Consider the following 6,701-nt stretch of genomic DNA (forward strand, 5'->3'; position numbering starts at 1 on the left):
GTAAAACCCGATTTGTGAGTCCAGATGCATATGTACATACTTATGTATGTACATAACGGGCTTTGTTAAATATCAGAAAAAATCAATAAAAACTTTCTATTGTTGATAACGTAATGCGACAATCCAAATGCAAGTGTCTCCTGAATAGAACAACAGTTTTCCGATCGAAAAATATTGATTTTCAAGAATATTGTACCATTTCTACGAAAAGTTGTTTTTTCCCTAAAAATTTGTTTATTTCATAATAAAATTTAGGGGTATAATTTTTTCGGTTCAAAACAATGCTAGGGGGTGGCGGCATTAAAATTCCGACTATTTTGTTTTTGGACCACTCTAATGTACATACATTCCCCGAAAATGTTTTATTTGTAACGCCTCTGTAGAAAAACTAATATTTCATATAAAATTACGCACAATAAATGGAAAAGAAATTTGCTTTTACAAAAAATTTCTTAAATCAGTATGCAGCTCTTAAGAAAAAATGTTCGAACATATCGTCGCTACCATGTCAAAGAGGCACTTTTGAGGAGAACAAATAAGCTGTTGTTAAAAAGATTGTTATTAGAAAAAAGTGTGGGTTTCGACACTTTGTTAAGGCCAGTATCCTCTGCTTATAAAAAAGACTAGAAATTTTACGATTTGCCAACTTACGTATCATTCTAAACGCACGCGCAAGGTATCGTAAATGAAAAAGCATTTTTGCACATTCGATAGTTTGACATGATAGAGACGATATCTATATATGTATGTATTTTTTGTCCAGGTCATCAAATCTGCCCCGTTCGTGCGATTTACAAAAATGGGGTGTCAAATTAAAAGCTTGGGCTGTAGATGTGCAATAAGGTTTTACTTTTTCCACAAGAGTTGCCACCTAAGGCAATTGGAAGTCCGTACTGATGGGTCTATGCAGGGTATATAAGGGGATACTCCAGAAGTATCCCGGCCCTGCACCAGTCGCCCGTGATGCTGGGTGGCATCAGGGGCGGGTAAAGCTGGTGGCGTCCGCAGATGAACGCGCGGTCCGTCTTTACAAGGAAGCGATCTCCACGGTTGGACAGCTGTGGCCCGGGGCAAACTTAGTTGCTGTTCACAGGGATGAAATCCCTAACAGGCCGCGAGCCTGGGCCTGGGTCCCAGCTGAACCATAAAAGCCGGAGGAGATTCTTGACTTTATCCGACTGGGAAACGAAGGACTGCCCACAAGTGATTGGAGGATGGTCCGAGTTGGCGAGACCAAGGGGAAGCAGCATTTTGTTGGCTTTGTCATCAACGATGCTTCCGTCCCCGTTCTCGAGGGTTGTGGGGGAGTAATAAGCTACGGCTTTTACTCCATCACGGTAAAAATCCACAGGAAATCGGACCAATAAGGGGAGGAGGCGGGCAACGCCTCGAGCGGACCCGCTCCTCAAGATAACTCTACCGACGAAGGAGCCAACAACACAGGCAACGCCTCGAGCGGACCTGGCGCCTCTGAGTCCGCATCGGTGGCGGACAGCGCGGGGTCCACAGGAAACACCACGAGTGGACCTGGGGACCTACCAACGGGTGTACCCGATACCGCGTCGGATACTGAGAGCGACACGAGCTCAGTATCTGCCTACGTAGGGTCGGTATACAGCCGGTGTACAATGCTGAATGAGGACCAGCTTCTGGTCTTCGAACCGCAGGAGGAGGTCAATGACGTCACAGTCATTGCCGCCGCCGAACGGGAGGAGCTAGAAGCGATGAACATCACCGACTCTGAGGATGGTGCAGATCCTACAAATTAATCTGCACCATTCCAAGGCAGCCTCGGCTGCCCTTCTTCTTCGCCTCAGCAATAGAGCTGAGGATTTGATTCTAGTGCAAGAGCCTTGGATCGTTAGAAACAAGGTTTGCGGACTGAACTCTGATGCCTACCAGGTTGTAACAGCTCCAGTAGCAGGTAGGATCAGAGCTTGCATTCTGATTAAAAAAATTTATTCTTATTTTTTACTCTCCCAATACAGCGACGAGGACACTGTCTGCATCAGCGTCCAGCTCAAGGACAGCGTTATCTGGCTGGCAACATCCGACATGGCCCACGACAGCCATGCTTTTCCGCCCTACAGACTGGAAAAAGCTGTGAAGGAAGCAAATCGCAGGAAACTCCCGGTCATAATAGGGGCAGACTCTAATTCGCATAACACCATCTGGGGCTCAAGCGACACCAACCCTCGAGGTGAGTGTTTACTTGACTTAGTTCTTTTTTATATAATCTTACTGTATGTAACCGCGGGCGCGACCCCACTTTTGTGACCTCTGTTATAAGCGAAGTGCTGGACATCACCCTTGTTTCGAGCGGTTTGTCTGATAAGATAAGGGACTGGCAGGTGTCCAAAGAACACTCTTTCTCTGGCCATCTCTACGTTAGCTTTAAGCTCAATTTTGATCCTGCTCCTTTAACAGCATACAGGAACAAGAAGCGAACCGACTGGGCAAAGTATAAAAATACGCTATCGGTCTCTCTACACAGATACGCTTATCGTTAACATCTGATGAAGCGAGTCTCTCGAATACGAAGGTTGTTTCTCGCGGAGAGCTGGACTCGTCGTCCAAAATTGATGAAGCAGTGAACTTTGTGACAAATGCCTGTAATGCTGCTTTCAAAGCCTTCTGCCCAAGCACCCTCCCGAAGGGCAAAAAGAAACCCCAGTGGTGGAATCCTGAGATTTCAGCACTGAGGAAGAACAGCAGGAGGCTCTTCAATCAAGCTAAACGAACAGGTCTTTGGCAACCATACAAAGACGCACTCAAAGTTTTCAAGAAGGCCATAAAGAGGGCGAAACGCGAATCTTGGCAAAACTTCTGCGACAACATAGAAGAGAACTCTGAAGCCAACAGGCTGAAGAAAGTTCTCTCGAAATCCTCTTCAAGTATGAACTCTATCCAGAAGCCTAACGGTGACTGGACGACATCATGTAGCGAAATGCTGGAGGTCCTTATGAGCACTCACTTCCCGGGCTGCTCAGATGACACCTCAGATTTTTCGCCCGGCCCTAGAACCTACTTGTCAGGGGGGAATGGGCTTTAATGTCCTTTGAGCCCTACAAATCTCCTAGCCTTGACGGAATCTTTTCCGCTCAACTACAGGAAGCTAAGGACATACTGTGTCCCATGCTTTCTCAGATTTTTACAGCCTGCCTAACACTGACTCGCATACCACACGAGTGGACAAAGGCAAAGGTTGTATTCATACCAAAAGGAGGCAAGGTCGCTCATGTGAAACCGAAGGATTTCAGGCCTATAAGTTTTACCTCGTTCTTTCTCAAAACTCTAGAGAGGCTCACCGACGAATATATTCGACGGAATATTAAAGCTGACGATCTCTCCTCGAATCAGCATGCATATTTCAAGGGGAAATCCGTGGAGACCGCACTCCATGAAATCGTAGCGACGATCGAAGTTTTTCTCGATATCGAGGGTGCTTTCAGCAACGTCTACCCGAAGTCTGTTGTTAACTCCCTTCTCATGGCGGGGTGCAGCGAGGTCTGGTGGAGTTTGTTGAGCACCTTCTCGGAACGAGAACTATTGTATCAGAACTGGGGATGGTTCCATTACAAAGTATGTGACCAGGGGCACCCCCAAGGGGGCATTCTCTCCCTCTACTCTGGAATCTAACAGTGAACACTATACTTCTAAGCCTAAAGAGCACCGGTTGTCAAGTCATAACGTACGCCGATGACATAGCAATCGTTGCAACGGGCAAACATCTTCAGGTCCTGAGTGAGTTATTGCAATCCGCACTCGGTCTGGTAAACATCTGGTCCAAGGAATGTGGACTTAGCGTCAATCCTACCTCATATAGTACACTGGATGTACACAGCTGTGATAAGACCCATCCTTTTCTACGGGGTCACCGTATGGTGGCCTGCGCTAAACAACATCGTATCCAGAGCCAAGGTGGAACGTGTGCAGAGGACGGCTGCCATGCTCGTCACGGGAGCCCACCACACCAACCAAATCTCTGGAAATAATTTTAAATCTTCCACCTGTGGATCTCAATGGCAAATTTCAGGCCGGCTGTAGTGCGGCCAGACTAAATACAATCCAGCCGTGGAGAGACCTCAGATTCGGGCACGCAAAAGTACTTGTAACTCTACGGGATAATCTACGACAAATAGATTATCTCACAAGAATCTCAGAGAGGAACGAGTGGGAAAGGGCCACAGACCTAAACCCAGGGTCCACGGCCATATATACAGATGGTTCCAAACTTAACAAAAGGGTGGGTAGCGGGATCTACTATGACGAACTCGCGCTAAATCTCAGTTTTCGTTTACCGGACCATTGCAGCGTTTTCCAAGCGGAATTAAACGCTATAATGGAGGCGGCTCGTTGGCCTATAACCTCCGCCCCTCCAGGACGGCTTATCTATATCTATTCTGTTAGCCAGACTGATATCAAATCTCTCAATTCTAACGAAGCAAGGTCCAAATTAGCCATCGAATGCAGGAAGACTCTCAACCTGCTGGCATCAAAATGCTCCTTTACTGTTGTATGGGTCCCTGGACACAGAGACATCCCTGGCAACTGCCTAGCTGACGAGCTGGCAAGGAGGGGGACAGAAATATCTGTAGTCAATTCTCCACGGAATGCGGGCATACCTCTAACCTCCTGCAAACACAGACTAAAGGTGAAACTCTTTGAGGAGGTAAATATTAGAAGGGCTTTGGAAACCACCTGCCATATTTCCAGGTAAATATGGCCAAAGATTGATGTAAAGCGATCCATAGATCTCACCCGGCTGGACCGCCCAGGGTGAAAAGTCATCGTGTAAATTGGCTCATAGTGTCCGCATATACATACATCGAAATGGATAAGTGTTTATATATGCATATGTACATATGTTAGCCAGTAAAAATAAAGTTTCTTCTTTTCTTCTTCTTATTATTTGGCGCTGTAACCGCCTAAGCGATTTTGGCCGAGTTCAACAAAGCACGCCAGTCGTTTCTGTTCTGTGCCAACTGGCGCCAATTGGTAATGCCAAGTGAAGCCAAATCCTTCTCCACCTGGTTTTTCGATCTCAGTGGGGGTCTTCCTCTTGCTCCGCTACCACCAGCGGCTTCCGAGTTGAATACTTTCAGAGCTGGAGCGTCGGTGTCCATTCGAACGACATGACCAAGCCAGCGGAGCCGCTGTATTTGAATTCGCTGCACTATTTCCATGTCGTTGTAAAGCTCATACCGCTCGTCCTTCGATCGTCTGCGGTACTCGCCGTCGCCAACGCTTAAAGGACCGTAATTCTTCCGCAAAATCTTTCTCTCGAATACTCCAACACCCGCCTCATCGGATGTTGTATTGTCCATGCTTCTGCGCCATATACCATCACTGGCATGATGAGTGACTTATAGAGTGCGGTATTCGTACGTCGAGAGAGGACTTTACTCCTGAATTGCTTACTCGGTCCAAAGTAGCACTTGATGGCAAGAGTGATTCTGCGTTAGATTTCCATGCTGACATTATCATCGGTGTTAATGCTAGTTCCCAAATAAACGAAACTCTCTACTTTCTCGAAATTATAACTATCAACAGTAATGTGGGTGCAAAGGCCCGAATATGCTGACTGTTTGCTTATTGGCACGAGATACTTCGTCTTGTCCTCGTTTACCACCAGACCCATTCGCTTTGATTCCCAATCCAAATTAAAAAAGGCAGAACAGACTTCGCGGTTTTTGTTACCGATGATATCGATGTTACCAGCATAAGCAAGCAATTGCACGCTCTTGTAGTAAATTGTTCCTTAGCGGTTCAGTTCTGCAGCTCTTATTATCTTCTCCAACATCAGATTAAAGAAGTCACATGAAAGAGAGTCGTCCTGTCTGAAGTCCCGTTTGGTGGCGAATGGCTCGGAGAGGTCTTTCCCAATTCTGACGGAGCTGGTGGTATTGCTCAACGTCATTTTACACAGCCGTATCCGTTTGACGGGCATGCCAAATTCAGACATAGCGGCGTCTAGGAAACTCCTTTTATTTTCTCTCGGGTCTTTTCCAAGATTTGGCGCATTGTGAATACCTGGTCTGTGGTGGATTTTCCAGGTCTAAAGCCACACTGATAATGCCCAATCAGGTGATTCGCCTTTCTTGTTCATTGGGCAGAGCACACTTAAATTCCAGTCGTCGGGCATGCGTTCATCTGACCATGATCTGCACAAGAGTTGATACATGCACCTTATCAACTCCTCGCCGCCGTTCTTGAATAGCTCAGCTGGCAGGCTGTCAGCTCCAGCACCTTTGTTGTTTTTCAGCTCAGTTATTGCTATTCTTACCTCGTCATGTTCAGGAGAAGGATCATCGGCTCCGTCATCATCGACTGGGGGCAAGGGTTCTTCTTATCCACAACTTTCCGTGCTGCAACCATTCAGTAGCGCGGAGAAGTCTTCCCTCCATAATTAAAGTACATTCTGAACATCGGTAGCTAGGTCGCCCTTGTTTTCTTACAGAAGTACGTCCTGGTCTTGAGACCTTCCGTAAGTCGCCTAACCCTCTGGTAAAATTTTCGGGCATTCTTCCTATCGGCCAGCATTTCACTCTCTTCGCACTCACGTATTTCAGCCTCCCTCTTCTTATTGCGGCAAATACGTCTCGATTCATAGCGCGCGTTGCTCCCGATCGCAGCGTATCTTGGCTTCAACAGTTTGCAGTTGAGAAGAAATTTGAGTCTTTGTTGTTGGTTTGCAAGTC

This window comes from Rhagoletis pomonella, unplaced genomic scaffold (genome assembly GCF_013731165.1).
Source record: "Rhagoletis pomonella isolate Grant_MI unplaced genomic scaffold, Rhpom_1.0 Rhpom_scaffold_00001, whole genome shotgun sequence".
Taxonomy (NCBI): domain Eukaryota; kingdom Metazoa; phylum Arthropoda; class Insecta; order Diptera; family Tephritidae; genus Rhagoletis; species Rhagoletis pomonella.